Source organism: Dipteris shenzhenensis, chromosome 2, assembly GCF_047967505.1.
Source record: "Dipteris shenzhenensis isolate YYH24624 ecotype China chromosome 2, Dip_SZ_1.0, whole genome shotgun sequence".
Classification (NCBI taxonomy): domain Eukaryota; kingdom Viridiplantae; phylum Streptophyta; class Polypodiopsida; order Gleicheniales; family Dipteridaceae; genus Dipteris; species Dipteris shenzhenensis.
In genome coordinates, this window is record NC_141597.1 from 50,184,702 (window position 1) to 50,206,432 (window position 21,731).

At 37.8% G+C, this 21,731-nt stretch overlaps 1 long non-coding RNA gene across 1 annotated transcript; it reads right to left on the minus strand.

Annotated features, from left to right (window-relative positions):
- Positions 1 to 15,361: 15,361 nt before the first annotated feature.
- On the minus strand, positions 15,362 to 16,230 carry LOC147904914 (uncharacterized). The gene is made up of 3 exons (XR_015542808.1): positions 16,121 to 16,230; positions 15,919 to 16,018; positions 15,362 to 15,416 (listed from the first exon to the last, which is right to left on the minus strand). It is a non-coding gene; the product is annotated as an uncharacterized LOC147904914 (long non-coding RNA).
- Between the last annotated feature and the right edge of the window lie 5,501 nt (positions 16,231 to 21,731).

The window sequence follows — 21,731 nt, forward strand, 5'->3', positions numbered from 1 at the left end:
AGAGAGAGAGAAAGAGAGAGAGAGAGAGAGAGAGATGGTGTAACAATATAAAGCTTTTTGTGGAAATATATTTCCATCCCTTCTCTATTACACCATTAGAGAACTCAAAATTCTTTGTGGAAGTATATTTCCATCCCTTGTCTATTACAATTTTAGAAAACTCATAAGTCATTGTGGAAGTATATTTACATCCCTTATTACACTATTAGAGAGAGCATAAGTTCTCCAAAAAGCCTACTATTGCATTGGCTTCATGAAAACAAGCGGACTTCAAATCCGCAGGCCATTTGTCACTAGGACTAGCTTCTGCAATCTCATCACAGACTCTCCTCACAAGCTGCTTCGAGGCTTCCGTTAACTTGTAAGCATACAACAACTCCTCTTTTCGCTCCTTGCTTTCCTCATCTTCACCTTTTTGTTCGGTACAGCTTCTAGCCTCTACCATATCATGTACAAAAACTTAGCTCATAAGCATAAGAGTTACATGATTTAATGAAACTAAAAAGAAAGCTATAAATATTCACCTATTGTGCTGAGTTCAATTCAAGCACCCAAGTCCGTAACATATCCTCCTGGAATGACTTTCCGCTCATGGGTCCATGTATAAGGGATCTAGGAAAGAATTTTAGTTCAATGAATGTAGTCACGTAGTAATTGGCCATCTCTGGGAAGGAAAGTGAGGGAAATAATGAACATTATAGGGAAATTTTCTCATAGGCTAGGCCACATGTTTGTTTGCTTATAACACAAGATTTCAGCACCAAATAAGCATCAAAAAGTTTCTTAGGCAATCTACTTTGTGGGCAATCAAATGATCATAAGAATAAGGATTAAGAGTTCACCACCATCAAATAAGCACCAACAAAATCTATTTGATTAACCACCAAATGATTATAAGAACAAAGATAAAGGAGAAGATTCAAACTCAACCACTGGTCCAGATAAGGGATTCAAAGAATATGATTCTTGCAAGGCCTAGGGACCTAAAGGAGGAGGAGCAAAACAAGAACAAATTCACAAATTGCTATTGTCAAAATTTCCCTTATGCAAGGGTCATACCAGATCCCAAATCCTAGTGCGTTGGTGGATAGTTTAAAAATATATTGCTACCATTAATCTTGCAATTGTCAAGGAAACAAGATTCTTTGCAAATTTGGATATCTACATCTTCTTTTTTATTCAAGCAAAGAATCCAATCCACCATCTCCTTCCTTGATATCATATGTTGCGCTTTGCACAACTCTTTGAAGTCTTCTCCTTAGTTTCATTAATTTGATTGTCTCCATGGAATAGTGATCATCCAGCAAGTCCAATGCAACCCCCTCCTTTGCAACTAACATATCCGTCATAAGGTCTTGTGTAAAAGCTCAAATGTCTTTGAAAGATGCATTTTCATTTATCCTATCTTGCATTTAAGCCATATCTCTCATTTTCATTTCATTTGCACAACTATTGCCTTTTCAATAGGATGATCATGGAACCCAACGTGTAGTGCACACCTTGTTATGTTCATTCTATCATGAGGCAAGAAATAATAAATACTATCAAAATTAATAAACACACTCTGGAATCTTTGAACAATGCTTACAAACTAGAGATCTGAGTTTTGGATCACCTAGAATTGGAGGTCTTTTGAGCTTCCTTGTCATTAGAAATGCATGTTCTTTCAAGACAAGGGAAGTCAATATTCCAACATCATGGATAGCTAGAACATCTACTCATCCTAACAAGCCCATTGAAAAATCGTATGTGCAAGTTGAGTACTATGTCCACATCTACATGTTGGTCCATTCTAGACATTGGAAAACCATTGGCCATTGGGTGGATCTCCAAGACAAAATCACCACCATAGCTCCTAGGAATCTCAATAAGTCTCTCCCAAAACACTGCAAAAGCTAGTGCGACATGGAGAGAAACATTCAAGGCATCTTCTCAATAAGTGAAATAAATTTGAACCCTTCTATATTTTGCAAGTCACTATGAATATCTCTCCTTACTATTACCTTGATTTGAAAGATGACTGTCATTTACCATCAACATGAACAAAAAATGTAGGCATGTTTCACTACACAACAATAAAGTAGCAACTAGAGAATGAGTAGCTACTAAAGGAAATAGGAAGAAGTAACCAAAGGGAGAGTGATAACAACAAGATTGCCAAAAGTAGATAAGGAGCAATGGACATGTTTCACTGCACAACAACAAAGTAGCAACTAGAGAATGAGTAGACAGTGAAGAAAATAGAGAATGAGAAGCTACTACTGAAGGAAATAGGAAGAAGTAACCAAAATAAGAGTGAGAACAACAAGATTGCCAAAAGTAGATAAGGAGCAATGGGCATGTTTCACTGCACAACAACAAAGTAGCAACTAGAGAATGAGTAGACAAGATGAAGTAACATAAGGGAGAGTGAGAACAACAAGATGGCCAAAAGTAGTTAAGGAGCAATAGGATGACCCCAAATATAAGAGATCAACAGCTCGAGGATCCACTCTGCATCAAATATTGTCTTAGCTTTATGTTAGAGGATTTGTTTCATAGATACAAATCCAACTTTTTGCATCAAATAGAAATGTCTTCATGGATACTTTTAGGTAATAATTCCATGGCCTTAATTCCTTCATAATATCAATGATCATTGGTAGTACACAACACATCCCATGGGAGATGCACAACTCATCATTTATTAATGTTACACCATGTTCATTGGTATATCATGCACATCTTTTATCATAGAGGGATAAAATTGGAAATAAGAAACTTTAAAAGAAAGTACAATGCATACATACAGACATTTTTGTATGTGTATATTATTTACATTAATTTTTAAAAAAGGCACTGTAGCATTTAAATGATACCACAACAACCAACCAAAGACATGAAACAACTATAATAGATGTTATTGCTACCATGACCACAAAAGTCCATTACACATCTGATGATGTGGCATGCTACAGACCGGTCCACCAATGACACTTTGAGGATCCCTTCATATTGTGTTGCTTGGAAGCACATAGACAACATGTGGGTGGACTTTATGAGGGAGCCACACAATTTACATCTCGAGCACACAATGGATGGCGTAAATCCTTTTGGGTTACGCTCGACATCTTGGTCGACATGGCCCATAGTGTTGGTGAACTATAATATCCCGCCATGGCTAACAATAAATGGGACACCTCATGCTTGCCCTACTTGTGCCAAGGAAGTACAAGGCCAAGAATATGGACATGTACATGGCGCCCTTGATCAAGGAGCTGTAGACCCTATGGAAGGATGTATGTGTCTACAAGTAGTTAAAAGTTAATACTAAATGTATTTCCTTATGCAAACACCATGCTAGTTCTATTTTAGTGCAGTAGTTTCACAAAGTTAAACATTTTCCTTCATGCTATCTCTGTGCTACATCTTTGTGCATCAGACTATCCACACTCTATCCTATCATCTATCCACAGCTTGCCACCTGTCATCTACATGCAGCTTTTTTGTGCTAGTTAGATTTTTTACCACCATGCTGACATTGTCTTGGTGGTCCTTAGAGTTATTTTAGGTGGATGCTCCTAATTAAACCAAAGAAAATGTATTTTGATGACGTAATGTCACTTCATTTTAGCCACTGGCTTGTAGCCAATTAAATAACCACTAGGCTCCTATAGCCACCTGGCTTGCATGATGGCATGACCAACTAATCAACAAAGTTTGCAACTCTCTTGAGCCACCATAGTGACTGGAGGTTGGGTTGGGTTGTGCCATCTTAAGAAATAAATCAAAATCCAATCCAACGCACTGACTGGTGGAGCCCGGTGGTGCTATCCAAATAATCATGAGACATCTTAATAAGCCACTGTAAATTAATCAAAATCTGATCCAGTGTTGTGATTAGAGGTTGCCATCCAAATAATCATGAGCCAACCTGAGCCAATGCGGTGAATGGAGGCCCACTTGTTCCATCCAAAAAATAATGATCCATCTTCAATTAATCAAAATTCAGGCTACCAATTAATCACATGCTTAGCCTACCAATCAAAGGGGGCTAGGGGTTTTGTGCTTTCCCCTCATCAAAATGAAGTGGCACATTGGAATATTTTTCTTTTTTGAACTGATCAAGAATCTGATTGCTGGCAATTTGATCAAGATAGCTTTACTAGAAGCACCACCTTTGTCAACATCACACTAGTCTACCATTGTCTCTACCACCCTCATCAACTTCACATAGCTCTACCCTCGTCTCCCACCCTCATCTCCAGCTCTATCAACTCCCACCCTCATCTCCACCACGTTTGTTGACTTCACACTACTCTAGCCCAGTCTCTACCACCTTCGTCAATTTTACGCAGCTCCACCCTACTCCTAGTGTGACCCTTGTGTCCACCCTCTCACTATGTCGCATCTTTGGTTTATTTTTTTCTTATACCTAGCTATCTCCAAAGCAGTGGTAGTTATGCCCCATGATTGTAGAGTGGCTGAGATACTAATGGACTTAATTGGATGAGCAATATACCTAATTCAGTCCACCTGATAACTGAATTGGAGTCCTACACCAATGATGTTTATTTGTGGATTCTATATGGACCGCATATATAGGTTGACCAGGCCACAAAAATGATCTTATGGGAGTTTTTGCAACATCAAGTGCAACTAGTTTGAGCAAGCCACAAAGATGATCCTATGGGATTTTTTGCAACTAGAATGAGATGTCATTTTTAAAAAAGTTGGGTAGCTCACTAGTTGATCAGAGTGTCAAGTAAGCATTTTTGGGTACCTATCTCACCAACTGAGTTGAGCTTTCTTGTGTCGAAAAAACACATAGCTCACTGGCTGAGTCAAGCTTTCTGTATATAAACTGAGCTTTTTGTAACAGATTTTAGTATATAAGCTAAGATTTCTTGTATGGATAGAATAACAATGGAAATTCAATCCATTAGATCCCTCCCCTCCTCCACAAATCAATGAGGGTCTTGTGAAAATACTTTCTATATACTAATATAAGAAAAAAGAAAGATCAGTCTCTTAAGAGATAGTTACAACAAAGATCTATATCCATCAATCTTACAACTTATCACGCACATGCTATCTGTTTTAATAGCATTGAGAGCCAGTCTTAGAGAAAATTTCACTTCTTGAAAACAACACCCATGACTGTACTTACAATTAAAAAAATTATCTTATTTCTCCTTCTCCATATGCAATTAATTACTGCCACCCTAATGACCTACCACACATTCCATAGCTCTTTGTTCATACTACCCTTATCCCCCAAAAGTGCTACCATCATGTACTGATCTCTTTGCTAGTAGCGTTTACAAATCCTCTCAAGTCCCTTCTATCAAAACAAACCACATTACTTGTCCACTCATTTATAATGCTTCTTAATAGACTCTGCATTATCATTCTTTAAGAACCTAACAAGCCATACCACTTGGCAATAGCATCCTCTCCCAACCATTTACAACTGCCTAAGTCCCATATATTCCTAAAGTTAACCAATCCTTTTGTACACATTCTCTTTAAATGATAACAAGCAATTACCATTGGCTTAAATAAGCCTCTATAAGCCCACTTTGAAAGCCAAAGTGACCTACTAAGTGAAGCATCCCCTTGTAACTAGCCTAAGTGTGACATCCTTATAGATAAAAATCCTCCTAGCAATCACTTAGTGAGCAGTTTAGACTGAGGAATTTTGACTTCATAATTAGAGAGAATTATGTCTTGCCAAGGAGTCTTAACCTCCATAGGAACATTCAGCTCAATCAAATACCTAATAATTATTTCCCATGGTTGACTAAAATGAAGTTTAAGGAACATTTAGCGATCATTTTCTTGCACCTCTAGACCATATCTTCTAGCCCAAGTCCAGTCACACACCTTCCAGTAATGCTGATAAAACTCAATGGGAATCCCATCTGGCTTAGGAGATTTTTCCTTGGCTATAGATTAGACTATGCATTTAATCTCATTCCATGAGAAAAGTCTTTTCAAGTGAGCATATTCATATGGTAAAACATTAGGTTTCATTTTGCTCAAAAAATCCTTAACTCTACATTTGTGACCAATCGAGGGACTGAACCCACTATCTTTGACAGATGGCTGACAAATACCTCAGCAATATTTTTTTCATGAATCAATGAGGTGAAGCTAAGTTATGATGACTACATTAAATTAGCCTAAGTGCATGCAAAAAATTAAGGTTTCCCTATTGCTTTTCCTAAAAATCTAGCTGGCCTAAAAATTTGGGTCCTTCTAACTCCTTTTGAAACTTGCTACCCCAAAAATTTGGGGCCTTCTAGCTACACCCAAGTAAACATTGACCCATCAAGCAAAGAGGAGAATCCCACTAACAAAATGTTCCTCCTTTAGCTCATGTTTTATAAAGGTCACCAAATAAGTAGACCTTAGTTTCTAGGTATCAAACCTAACCACCTGAGAGTAGCAATGTAAGCACGCAGGGGAGATATTGATCATGTTGTGATACCACACTAAACCACCTTAAGTAGCAAGTATGCACTAAGGGGAATTTTGTAAACTGGCATTTGACCAGATTGTAGTAGCCAATACATCATGGCACCAAGGGGGGCAAAGGTATGAGCAAAGTTATGGTGTTTGTATTAATTAAAGTAACCACCCAAGAATGTGGACTACATAAGAAGATCATGTGGAGCAAGGACTACCACTAGGTGAGATATGGATCAAAGGATACTGTAGGGGTTGACTATTCTAAAGGCTTTGTCTATATAAAACTACTCTCTTGTATTGTTGACAAGAACATTTTAGAATACATTGACTTGACTGTGCCTATCTCTCTTATGCAGTTTTTTCTATGTTGTTTTACTTTTGCTAATTCCGTGTTGCACTAGGAGAGCATGATTCGCATTTTGATAGTGTAATCACTAGCTCATGAGGGAGGGGAGGAGCATTAGAACTCATGTCATCTATATTTGTGCCACGTTGCATCTCTTACTCATCTTCAAAGGCACATTGCTTCCTTATTGCAAATTGATTCACATACCACATTTTTGTGTTCAAGAAATCTAGTTGAAACATAAGCTAAGAACAACTTATGCTATTAGGTCTCTATTAGGTGCATCAACAATCCAAAAATATACTACCCATCACTAACCCAATAAGAATAGAGAAAAAATGTGCATACCTTTTCACAATGATGAGTAGTGTAAATGTATTCATTAGGTCATTCCCATATTTGGGTTGTGTCATTGGTCAAAGACCATCTAAACCTTAAATTATAAACATGTTGAATTCTCAAAATATCACTTTCATGATATCTTGTACTATTCCAATGCAACTTACACTTTTTGTGTATTAGTCAAGTCTCTTGGGAGAAGGTTTCCATGACTCCATGATCAAATGTGTTATGCTTCACATATGTGTTATTCTTTAAATTAATCTTCTCTATATAAATGTGACAGCCATGTCACCACATTGCATTGAATGAACAATATTCAACATGAAATTAAAAAAGGAAGATTTATTGTCTTAGAAGATCAATGCTATTTTCATCTTCTCATCACGAGACATATAAAAGGAGGGATGCGTCAATTTTACGAGCAAAAACCTATGAGCAGGTTTATCCGAGCGTGTTTTTCAAGAGATTTTTAAAAATGTTTTTCTTTAGGAAACATGGTTTTTACACTTTTATTTTCACTAGAACTAGATCCCTTTATCATAAAAATATACAGACTAGTCACTCATTTATTTTTACACAACATAATTTTCTTATTTAGAGACATCCCTTTGTACCCCTGTTATTACCTTTAAAAAGTGTTGATTCCTTTAAGAAACATTCCTCATAATCACTCTCAATGTAATAATACTATGCATATATAATTACTTATTAACACATTTATATCATATGGCAATATCTTTTTAGTGTTTTTATAGCATATTTATGGACATGTTTCTAAAGAAGTTTAAATTACTATAAATAAGTATTAACTTGGGCTTATATATCACTCTCATAAAATACATGTAATATTTAATACTATATATGAAAGATTTTCCAAAATATAACTCCATAGATGTGCTCAAATGGGGTGTTCCGATCAATTTGAGTGGTTGAATGACTATATTTGGACATTGGATATGAAAGTTATGTCACTTTTAAAAGTGCTGTCCAAGGTAGTTTCGCCAGCGAAACTACCTTGGGAGACTTGCTTCAAAGGGGTTTCGCTGGTGAAACTACCTGGATGGCTTGCTTCAATGAGTTTTCTTTGAAGAAACTCTTTCATGAAGATAGGTTGAGAGAGGGTTTTCAATGTCACCCCCTATTAAGTAAAAGTTGTAAGAAGGATCATAAGGGAATTTTCATAGAGAAGTCTACTCTACATGTGGGTTTCTTCAAAAGCCATCCCATTATGCTCTCACCATTCCTACAGATTCACCTAAAGATTTTTGTATAAAATAGGCATTGCTATATACTTTGCATATTTCTAAGTGAAACTATGTTTTGTTCTGATCGATTTTTGCCATATTTATGCATAGTTGGAAGCTTTTTTTTTCCTTCGCTCGGACGCTCGGAAGATTTCGCTCAGAAAATGCTCGTCCCCTAAAAGGAGGGAGATCACATGTGATACTCACGTGAAGATCACAACCCTTAGTAATTTTTGAGTTTCTAGTACTCACAATTTGTTTCCTACTTACATGAAGATCACAACCCTTAGTAATTTTTGTGTTTCGTAGTACTCACAATTTGTCCCCTCTAGTAATCTCTGTAATTGGATCTTGGAGTCATGTAGTTTTTCATTTTCCTGGAAATAGAGATAAATATTCTAGATAACCAACCCATCTGGGTCATGTAGCCATTTTTTGTGAGGTTCAAGGAATTTTCTATATATAGGTATCTTGCATGACCCATAACTTATGCATTGCTCAATGGAATTTAGCAAACTTGTCTTCAAGTTGTAGTATACATTCCAAACTTGAACATGATACCAAAAAATTATGGAATAACAATTTGGAACGAGACCATTAAAGCATAATAGGTGCTATGTTGATGTGACGTATGCATCCTGAAGAGTATAGGAAAAAGCAATTTATTCAAAAACGTCAAAATTTTGTTCCGTACATACATGCAGCCAAGTAATCATTCAAAAGTACACTACGGGATATTTTCCTCAACCTAAGGACACACCTAAATGAGAACATTAGGTGTGGGTTAAAGGGCCTCCAATGTTGTGCTAAAGTGATGCACACCCACTTCAAGGCATGCTCCATATCTTTTTTTTGATTTGTTGAAAACCAAAACGGATTGAAACTTTGGAATCCAAACTAGTGGGACTACTACATGGTGGTCTTAAAACATTGATATATTTTGATATTGGTATATAGATTCACCGTTAAATGGAAGAAGTTGAAAATGTGTAATTTGTGCATGTGCAAAGGTCTTTTAATAAATCCAACAATATTTACAATCTTGAATTGTTTCTTTTTCCATGCACTTGTTGGCTAGGTCGGTGCATTTCATAATACACAATATCAAACCCAATAGCATGCCCTTTGGCATATTTGTGTTTTAAAGCATTTTAGGCCACATTGCACTTGTTTGGGAAATCTAATTCCATTGACATGTATCGCCAAAGGGCGGAAGCCCAGTGGATAAAAATTTTGTTACTCCCACAAATTTTGAATCTTGAAATATTAAGTACTTGCAACTTGCCCCAGCCTTGCAAATGCCACCCACACGCACCTTGACGTGACCTTGCAAAGACTTTGGTTTGGCATTGTCTTCTTTCGGGTAAGTTGTCTTCTATTATTTGCTCACCTCACAAGTTAGATTCTCTTTGTTTTGGAGACTCTATTCTAAACTGACCATCGCCATGGCGTCAATGGCAACATGTAGCTCACCATGGCTTGCAAGAAAACCGAACAGAGGCTCTGAGACAGGAAAGTTGAAAAGCTTGGTCAAAGCACAAGGAACAAATTGTGGGTCAAGGAAAGCAATGGCATGGTATCGAAATGATAATGGAAGACACTTTTGCAATGTTTGCAAAGGGAGAGAGAAGAAAGAAGACTCATTACAAAGCAATAGTAGGAAGCAGCTGTAGATGCACGCATTCGATCATTGCCATCAGAGCAAAGAGCACGAGCTGTGGTGTCACGATTAGTGGGAGCATTCAAGGCAGCAACATTAGGCCATTCAGGTGAATACCAGTCTTTAGTCTTCACAAGCTTTAGCTTGCACCCTAAAGTTTGTAGAGTAACAACTCTACCAACACCTCGAGAGATGTAGGCCCAAGAGGCGATGATATCTAACCTAAGAAATGGCCTACAAAAAGTGAAAGGTGTGCACAACTTAGATCAACTAGCTACCAAAAGGGTGACATTAGTTATGTTGGTGTCCCCTAAAATAAAGGAGAAAAAAGATGTCAATCAGAAGGACCAATGTGTCTCTAGTGGTTGAACATACAGCTGAAGCAATGCATGATCCGAGAAGTCTGTGGGCTTTAACAGAATACAAGAAAAGGAGACATAGCCTAAGTGTGGAAGTCATTGCTAGAGTGACAATGTTTTGGCACCAAAATACAAGAGTTTCTCCAAATAGAAAGAACATCTGTTAAAAGCGAACAAGACGCAAGATGTTTGATGAGCACATCATATACATGCTTGATACAATTCAAGTTAGTGGTTGCCTAAACCAGCCCATTGGTTGTTTGTGATTGAGCTTTGGGATAGTTTACTCGTTTCATTTCTAAACCAGCGCTTGGACTTAATGTGATTGTCTTAAATCAGCCCGATGGTTGGAACATCATGCAACCGTGTCTAGTTCAACTCAAACACTAGTTATTTGATTGTCCCGAACTAGAGTGGTTGAACAAAAATTAACAGCCGTATATTTTGCAATAGAATGGCAATATATTATTATTGTCCTAGACCAGCCCTATGGTTGGGACATCATGCAACCATGGCTGATTCAACTCAAACACCAGTTATGTGATTGTCCTGAACTAGCGTGGTCGAGCAGAAATTAACAACAATATATTTCACAACAGAATAGTAATATATTGTTATGTTACTAATCTAGCCCAGTGGTTGGAACATCATACAATCGTGGCTAGTTCAGCTCAATCACCAGTTATGTGATTGTCCTGAACTGGTTGAACCGACATTAGTTGTTGAGAGGTTGTTGACCAGCCCAGTGGTTGAAATTACTGTGTTTTTTAGTACTTAAATTAATTAAATTTAATTCCCTACTATTCGAGTCATATATCGCTTAATTTCTAGACCGGGATGGCTTGGACTTAATGTGATTGTCCTAAACCACCCCAGTGCCGGTTCAAGTCAAATGGCAGTTTACTGATTGAAATTGTGGTCGAACAGAAATAAAGAAATGAAAAGTAATATATTGGTATTGTCTAATTGTGAAATTCAAAAATGAAAAGCAAATACTATTATTTTCTAATTGTGAAATTTAGAAATGAAAAGCAATATACTTGTTATTGTCTACTATGTGAAGTTGAGACTATCAGGATAAACCATCCCGATAGTTGAAATTGTGACTGTTCTAAACCAGCTCGGTGATTGAAATTGTGACCGTGTCCTAAACCAGCCCGATGGTTGAAATTGTGACTATCCTAAACCAGCTTAGTGGTCAAATTTGTGACTGTCCTAAACCAATGCGATGGTGTTGGGTCAGCAAATGGAGTTGTATCTCAAGTTGATGGATCAAAATCTTGACATTTCAATTGGGTAGCTTTGAGCATTGTAAGCCCTAATATGCCAGGAAACTTAAAGACATGAATGTTTGTTGTTGCAAAACACACAGACTTTGACCTAGCCCGACAAGCTATGAATGACTTGAGATCTAGTCGTGTTGGAGCATTACTCCATGGGGATCGATGCCCATGTCTCCCCGATGAATGTGCAGTCTGTAGGCCACCTGGATCCTCATCATGTGTTGCAAGGGAGACCAGGTTTTGTAGCCTAAGGTCTCTATGGGAGTCACTGGTTTGTCCAAAGGGAGACATTGAGTGGCACCTCATTGAATGCATTCATGGCACATGCAAGCATTGTAGTCTGAAGCTCAATAAGAGGCAATTTCATGTCTATCCAAATGAAATTAGGGAAGATAGCCCTATTGCTATAAAATGGAGGAGATTTGAAAATGTCAATGTAGGATCCCATAAAAAGAGATGGCTACTATCGTATAAGAGAACTCAGCCAAGGGAGCTTATAGGTCACTTGGTTCAATCCATCCCAAAATATGTGCTTCACAATTTCACTGCCAGTTGCTGGCAGGTTTAGCAGTTTAGGATGCGCCTTGCCAATTTTCCCCATGACACTATTGTCTTTGTCATAGATTGTGTAGAAAGTTATTCATTTCAAGAATAAGATGAGATACAAAGTGCTCACTGGTACAACACGTAGCTAACAATTTTTGTGCATATCACATAAATTCATTTGCTTGATTATTCTACGACTGATTTCAATCTGCCTTTGCTGACTCATAAGAGTTCAGGTCAATGCAATGCACATACCATTTCTACATTTCAGGTGATAGGGAACATGACACCTTATTTGTGCATCATGCTTTTCTACTATATTGGGGATCTTCTTTTTTGCAGTTGTCATCACTACCTCTGGGGAGAACAAGGAAGATGACTGATACTTTATGTTGCAGTGCACGAAGCCTAAGCACAAGGTTGAGGAAGCATTCAAGGATCATTGGCGAACAACCTATGAGAAATGGGATGTAGTAGTTGGAGCCTTTTGGTATAAAAAGACATCCGAGAGAGGCCACAATTACGTTTTGTTATATAAGAGTCCTCAAACTTTTATGTGCTCTCATCTAGTTAGAGCTATTAAGTTCTAGATGCAACTTGTGCCACAACGAAAGAAGGGCACAAGTGTCTTCAAATTCGATTTAGACACACATGAGCACATCTTGGGGTGTCTTGGAGTAGTGGACGAGGACGACTAAGATAGTACTAAGAAAATGGAGTCTCATTGCAAGGAAACAATGTTCCACTTATCCTAGAAAATGGAAAATGTATTTGAGACTACGCTTCTTTTAGTAAATCCCAAACTAACCACCGCGCTTGTTTTTTTTTAATCTCAAATGATAAATCCCACACTTATTTTTAGTATATCCCAAACAACCACTACGCTTGTTTTAGTAAATCCCATAACTAATCCACAAATCTTAAACGAATGAATTGTATTCCATTCATCTTGTAATAATAGAAGAAAACCACTACAATGTTGGCAGTTAATATCCTAGTGTGCAACCAACCACCGCATTGGCGACCACTTATCCTACACTACCACCATGCTATCCTAAAATTATTGCAAAGTGCTATACAAAAACAGTCCCCTTTAGACTGGTTCACTTTATCTATTGTCAAATCTCAGCCATCGGGCTGGTGACCACAAATCCTAAATGAATGAATTGTATGCCATTCATATTATAATAATAGAAGCAAACCACCATGCTGGTGGCAGTTACTAACCTAGTGTGCAGCCAACCACTATGCTGGTGACCACTTATCCTACACTATCACCGTGCTGCAACATCTACTTTCTTGCTTCATAGCTATAGCTGAAAGGCACATTTTAATAAATGCAAAGACAATTTTCTACTTAAAGCTCAAGTTCTATTGAAAAGTCAACTGTATTAGAGGGGTGGTCAACCCCTAATGTGACACTACAAATCTTTATCAATGATCTGTATATACATAGAGTGATGTCATGTTTTTATCAAACAATATAGTACAATGTCATTCAATGAGAGGTTGTAGACAAACTCATCTTAACTTAAGTTTATAATTATGAAAGTACTCCCTTTTCTTGCTCACTAGTAGAACTTGCTTGCTTGACTTTGCTCACTTGATCAGCTACCTCCATTGAAGGTGGCAACATCTTCTCATTGTCAATGTCTTCACTATGGATCTCTTCTTAGCCAAGCCCTTGCATATTCCTACCTTTGAATACCACTTCTATATGCCTTGTCTATGTCAACAAGAAAAAACTTCATCAACATGCTCTACATAAGAGATGTTTAAGCAACCATGATCATATGAACAAGGACCCAACCTTACCAAGTGCACCACCAACAAACATAACAACTAATGTGCTTGGCCACATCTTAAATTGATTTCTCTTCATGCTTCCGGTCAATATGATCCACAAAGTTCTTCCCTTGGTTTTATAAACCTTCCACCAATTGCTCTACCATTGTTTGCATCCTAGACTACTACCTCATTTCCTTGCAATAAACCATTTCTCTTTCTTGCCCCAACAATCTCACAATGCCTTCTCCATCAATAAAAGTTGGAGATGAAGTTAGTAAGCATGAAACTTTGTGAATCAAACTCTCCTATCATAGAGGCTAAGCTAGTCGAAGAAGATTCCATCTTCACAAATTCTCACCAAGTCAAAACTTGTTTCAATACCACTTCAAAAGAATATGTAACTAAATCCAACTACTAATGAATTTGAGAAACACAAGCATCAACTAGAATAGATAATTACCCCCCACATGCGCACGCACACATGACCTTATGTATTTAAACTTTAAGTGATGATCTTCTTGAAGCCATACTGCCATAACACATCGTGGGAGAGTATATAGTGACATACTTAAAAGATCATGCAATTATCCTAGCTGGAGATTTCAATGCCCGAACAAGATTAAGGCAAGCTATGGTCCTGCCATCTCTCAATTCCTTTTACAAACAAACTAAATAACAAAATTCCAATGCCAAGTGGAAACAAGATCCTTGCTCAACAAGGCACGTCACAATTACAACTTGTTAAGGTCATCTTTCATCCTATCAACACACCCTTCTATGCATGTATGTGGACTTGTAGCCCTTCACTAACCAATCAAAGACTATCACTAACTTAAATAGGCTCCAACATAAAGCAATCAAACTTTTAATCCAAATATGTACTTGAATGGTTAGTTGTAGTGAAGGGTGGTTATTTTGAATTGCCCATAAACTTTCTAGCATGTAATTGTACATTAAAAAATGTTCCAAATCGCACATATGAGCTGCAAAAAGCATACACATATATCACATAGTTGTGCACATCATGATGATCAATGCAATCATAGTTGCTGTTTGTATAAATCCATGATTTTTTTTTTCATGGCAACCAAGAAATGAGAAGGAAAAAACCATAGCACTAACACGTTTGACCTCAAACATTAAAAACAATTAGTATCCAACTTAGATAAAATGAGACCTATAATATTGGCAAGTATAAGCTCACTGGAATCTGTCTTCCCAATCGTCCATTCGGAAGTCCATTCGGAATATACATAGAAATTGTACACCATCTCCTTTACAAATGAATAGAACAAGTAACACATCAAAGTATGCAATCTTGGGTAGTAGGACACATACCTAGGCAGATAACTTGGATTAGACAATGCTTCACACAAGTCGGGCATCATTGACATGCTGCAAAGAAGGTGATTCAAGATTAGAGGAGCACAACTAAGCTTTTGCCAACCTTCTTGCATCCATATTTCAAGAAAGGTGTTCCTTTAAAGTTTCTCTAAAGGATATGGAGCGTTAATGTTTACAATGTGAGGTGGATCACTAAAACTTATGTGCGCGTTCTAACAGTGTAAAACGTGTCACTTGAACTAGATGACATCCACATGAGTTTAAATGATTCACTTCAGTTTCTCAAAACGAAAAAACATAAAAGTATACATCTTCAAGAAGATCACTAAAAAAAGTTGAGGGTGACAATGCAAGAAAATAACTCCAACTTTGATAACGTGGTGTATGAAAAAATCCCTCTTGTCGCTGTGTTACCTGTTTTGGCCTCCATCATTATTACACAAGGGCCAAAAATAATACCTCAGTGTTCATCTCCTTCAATTCATATTTACATACTGATATAAATATGACTGTACACAATGTACAAAGAATATTCTCAGTGTTGTGGCTCAACCTTGGATTTCCGCTCAAAGAATTCCCCAATCATTCCTTCCAGATCTTCAGCTGTGAACCTTATGTATTTATGAGGATTTTTACCACTCTCCATCAAAGACCTACAGCATTACAGATGAAGCATTAGGAATCATCAACAAATAAGGCATATTAATCGAGATGCATGCAGAATTATATGGCAATCTATTGTAAGGTCACTGTACCCAAAACGCTTCAAGAAGGACCGATATGCTAGTAAAAGCACTTCTACAACAAGCAGACGAACAGACTCCCGCAGCTCAAGGTCCGGCACAAACCACTGAGATTGCCTCTGATGCAACTCCTCAAATCGCAAGTTGAAAGTCTTAAATCTGGTTACAGAGAAATGATTCACCTTAACATGTTAAATCTCAACTTACAGGAGTCTCACCAAACTGTGAGAAATATATGTTGTTAAAAAGATAATGCAAAAAGAAAAAGCAAATGTTCACCAAGGGATGCACATGAAATTCAGAACTAAGATACATTGGATTGCAAAATTAGCTAGGCATGCATTTCACGTCAAGTCTGGTAAATGTTACACCAGCACCTCTAGTCAGGACAAGAAAGTGGTAGAAATTTGAAAACTTTGATTGGTGACAAGGCTGAATGTGAATACGCTCACCACAAATAAGATCCGAATTCGCCAAGCATCCATTTCACATCCGGTCCTTTTCAGGTGTCATAAAGGTAGATGACTCCTCGCCAGCACCACAGGACAGGACAACAAGTGGCAGAATTTTTGTAAACTTGACTGGTGAAAGACCCAACTAAATCCTATCAAGAGATGAGAGGTGTCTAGACTTCCCATTTAGTAGACAGACAAGTGTAGGATGTGTCACATCTATGTATGAATATTCTCACAAACCCTTCCCATGAAGGAAACAGCATCTTGTAGATTACTCATACAAATAGAACAGATTATGTGAACCATCATATTTTAGCATAGCGGCGATGGGCTTTCTTTGTGCGACTGGTATCTTTTTGTATCACATAAAATACGCTATGTAATCACATATAAGAGCACTCACATGTAGGAGGCAGTAGCACTGATAGGCGCACATGTAGCTAGCATGGATAGGGCAGAAGATAGTAGCTAGAGAATATTATGACATTGGCCCTCTCTATTTTTTTTGGGATGATTTTTGTATTGAACATATATTTTTAAAATAACTATGCACTTGCCTGATTGCAGGAAATGATGACAAGAACCGACGAAATTGTTGATTGGATGACCTATGGAGTTTGGATGTGGACCTTGGATCTTGCACTAACACATGGAAGGGATGATGGAGGGAGTGGTCACTAAGGCACTGAAGAAGGACTAGTGCTTTCTTAAAAGACTACAGATAAGGAGCACTTTGCACGACCACAGTTGGAAAGAGTGGGCCACAAGGGAAAAAAAAAAGGAATGGTCCTTATTGATGATGTAAAAAGCACCAATCCACAACTAGACTTTTGCATGGAAAGAAAGGGACGAGAAGTGAAAGAAGTGAAGACCAGCTTTCAATTGATCATCCATAAGTAGAGGCAGCCATCTCATTTTCAATCGTCTCCTTACTCGTGTCACGTTTAAGCGAGCAGTTAATCAAGGTTTATGAGCTTTCGGCTCATCTCGTTTTCATTGTTGTAAGGTGTACGAGTCCCTGTGTATGGTTGCAGTGGGGGTAGGCTTGTTGTGAGTCTCATAATGGTTTAGAATCCGTTGTACTTTGGGTTGTGAGAATAGTTAGCTCATATTGGTGTGTTGGATGGCTCCTGTGTATGCGAAATAGAACTCATAAAAGCTCAGAATCTTCATCTATTATAAGGTCATGGGTTTTCTTCAACTAGCAACAGAGTCTCAAGGTCGTCGCCATCATCTCTGAGGCAGTGACTAGCTTCAAGGAATTGCTGGAGCACTCTGTAGATAAGTGAAGCGGTATATATTGGTTCACATGTGCTCATGGGCTTTGCCTTAGTTTATGGAAGGCATGCTTGGTGAAACAACTCAGTTGTTCATGAGGAGTAAGGCTCTTGTCAAGAAGTTACAAAAGCAAATGCGTAGCTGGTTGTAAGCATAAGCAAGGTCCATGGTCCCATCCGAGTTCCAAGGCATCCAGTTGATATTATTGGCAGGTACTTTGAGTTTCTTGACAGTGTTGGGTCCTTGGTAATGGTTTGAGGCTTTTTAATCTTTTCACAGTTCAAATCTACACTTGAAGCAATGATTTACATAACAAAATGCTTTCTTTTGCACTTTTTTTGGTAGCATATCAATGCACTGCCCATTTCTATGGATAAGAGTGATTTTTGAGGTAGTATTCCATGGCTATTTGCTTTCATGAGTAAAATTTTCATGCAACTTCTAAAGGGTAAGAACCCCAAGAAATCTAAAACTAGAAGCACATCAACCCATTGCCTCTTTTGGGTGTCCTAGGAGTATTTTAAGAACTAGCCTTCTTCCTTTTGATCTACCTAGTGAGTGTGCTAAAGGTCAATTCCTCTTGCAACTATTTGCATGCATCTAACTAGGCTAGGGCTTCAAGCTTCATGTAGTTGCATGTGAGATCATGGGTAGCATCCACATCTACAACAATAGCAATAGCAACATCATTGGGCATATTTTTTGCTCCCTAGACAATGAGCATAGGCACCTTTCCTCTTTGACTTTGACTTCTGAAAGGAAGATGGTCATGCATTGGTGACACTTGTAAGCAGTGGTTATAGATGGTGGAAACACTCGAGTTGTACAAAGAGGGAGATGGGAAAGATGATAGCGAATCCAATGTGAAATGGCTAATATGATGAATCTTCCTTCCAAGAAATGTTGAGCATGGAGTTTAGTTGAATTTTTTGGTTTGCCACAAGAAGGTACCCATCAAGCTTTGCAACCTCCATGGCCACATTTAATGAAGGATATTGAAGAGTAAAGGTGCAACATTAGTGAGGAGAAGATTGAAGTGGACATGCAATAATAGTAAGTAAAGCACCCCCAGGATGTCCAAAATAGGGAGAACATTAATGCATTGTTTTTTTTGGGTATCTTAGGGTTTTTAAAGATGGGATATGAATAAGAAAATTGGAAGATTGGGAATAGGGTAGCAAACCTAATGCAACCTCCATGACTACATGAGTGAAGGGAAGCTGCAATACTAGTGAGTGAAGCACCCCTCAGACATCCAAACAAGGAGTGCATCAATATGCTACCTCATTTGGGTGTCCTAGGGGTATTTTAAGATGGGAGATGAGTATGGAAATGGGTAAGAGGGTATGAAAATTTGATGCAACCTCCATGACTATATTGAATGAAGGATATTGAAGAGTGAGGGTGCAACACTAGTGAGTAGAAGTTCAAAGTGAAGGTGTTGTCATGCTACCTCTTTAGGATGTCCTAGAGGAATTTTAAGATGGTAGATGGGTAAGCAAAGATGGAGATAGGGAAGATGCTAGCAAACCCCACGAAACCTCCATTACAAGACTGAAGGTGCAACACTAGTGAGTACAAAGTCAAAGTGAAGGTGTGACAGTAATGAGCAAAGCAACCCAAGACGTCCAAAATAGGGATTGTCTCAACGCACTTTTGGGTGTCCTACGGGATGGGAGATGGGTAAGAAAAGAAGGAGATGGCAAAGAGGGTAGCAAACCCAATGCAAAATAGCAAATATGATGTATCTTTCTTCCAAGAAATGTTGCTATGGAGCATGGCGTCCATATCAAATGATTTGGTATGCCACAAGAAGGTAGTCATAGGGCTTTGCAACCTTTATGAGACTACATTGAATGAAGTATATTCAAGAGTTAAGGTGCAACACTAGTGAGTGAAGCACCCTGGAGACATCCAGAATAGAGAGTGTGTCAATATGTGGGCCTCTTTTGGGTGTCCTAGGGGTATTTTGAGAAGCAACAATCTCATAAAATTAAAAGTAATAATTTGCTTCTATATGATATTAATAGAGTAGGTTTTGCCTTTTCTAAGATGCATTCACTAGAAAGGTGGAATCAATCATTTTAAAAGCACACTCTCATGGGTACAATGTTGGAAACACAACTTAGACTGAATTGCATGGCGTCCTCTTTTAAGAATGATGTTTGTGCCCAATGTGACTTCTCTTGTGGTAGTTGTTTTTCAATTAGTTCAATTATCCATTGTCCAATTCCATTAGTTGATTTTTGTGCATTGTCCTTGCTCATGCCTCTAAACACCCCTTGAGAAATTAAAATAGGAAACATGTCACCACGCTACATATTTTGCATGTCCTAGGGGATTTTGAAGCTACATGATCCATTTGAGAAGTCCCTACATAATTTAATGTGGCTTGCATTTTGTGCATATGAGGCATCTTGTTGAAATCTTGATTGTGTTACAATATTTTTAAATGTGTGATCCGTGTATTAATTAAATAATTTGTGTGTTACTTCTTTAATGTCATTTTAAGATGACAAGGAAGAAGAGCAAAAAATGTTCAAATGGTTCAGCCCCTTAAGAGGAAAGAAAATGGATCCCCCTTCTGAGTCATCAATAGGTGGGACAAAAGAACAAGAGAGAAAGGACACTCAAGCATGGTACATCCTCTACTCCAAGAGATGAAAATGTAGAACATGATGAAGTACAGTTTCAACACTCTGATTTGCATGTTGAAGGTGGTTGTGGTGTGATTGGGATTTGTAGAGTTCTTGATTCATACCAATGTCCAGGTATCCAAATATGCAGGCTTGTTCCATATGCCAAGGTGTGTGGGATATCTCTTCACTAAAAAGTGCATTTTAGATGTAGGGTAACCTTCCCAAAAACATTTATTTCACAATGTCAATTTGTAAGAGTGATGTTGAAGAGTTGGTTGTCACATATGACATCTGAAGAGAATGCTCTCCAATTTGGAGAGAAGTTGACGTGGAATTCAAGTGGGGAGTCGATGTGGAATTCAAGTAGGAATCGCTTCCTCACATGGACTTGAAGAATGCTCTCCAATTTGGAGAGAAGTTGATGTCGAATTCAAGTAGGAATCGCTGCCTCATAGGGACTTGAAAATCATGATAAATATAATTTTTTTTGTTTGAGAAGGAAATCATAGATCCACAGCTTAGATGATTGTCAAAGAAATATCTTCGCTTCAAACAAGAAAAGGCATATAAGAGTGGTATGTACTATCATATATCCAAGGAAAATCAATGAGATCTCTTTGTTGGTTGGCCTACTATGCATGAATTCATAAGTATTTAATTATTTCATGTCTTGCATTATTTGTGTTGGATAAAAAATGAATGAATCTTCTTTTCTATCTTGTAGCATGAATGAGCATGTTATAATCAAACTAAGTCTTTGAAGCATACACATAATATATTTATTTGGAGGGCTTAAGAAAAAATCCTTGGTTCCCTTGACACACAAATATCTTGGAGGGAACAAGAAGTAAAGGCCATTGATACTTGGAGGGCTCAAGAAAAAATCATTGGTTCCCATTACACAAGGATATTTTGCACGTCTCATCTACCAGGCAGACTGCTATGCAATTATTGGTAGTTAGTTTTCTTTCCTTCATTTGTTTTTTAATATAAAATACTTTTTGTCTAGGTTTAGTATAGCATAGAGTAAGAAACGAAATGGAAAAGATAGCCACCAAATTTCCAAAAGAGCAAGGAGCGGGACCTAAATGAAAGCAATGGGTTCATAGTTAGCTAAAGGAGAATTGCCAATCAGATGGGAAAGGCGAGATTTCCAATCTTGTGCTAAATGAAAATTACTTTTTTTCCCAAAGAAAATGATTATTTTGTATTAAATAAACTACAAGCAATAGTTGTTTAGGTCTTGAATTG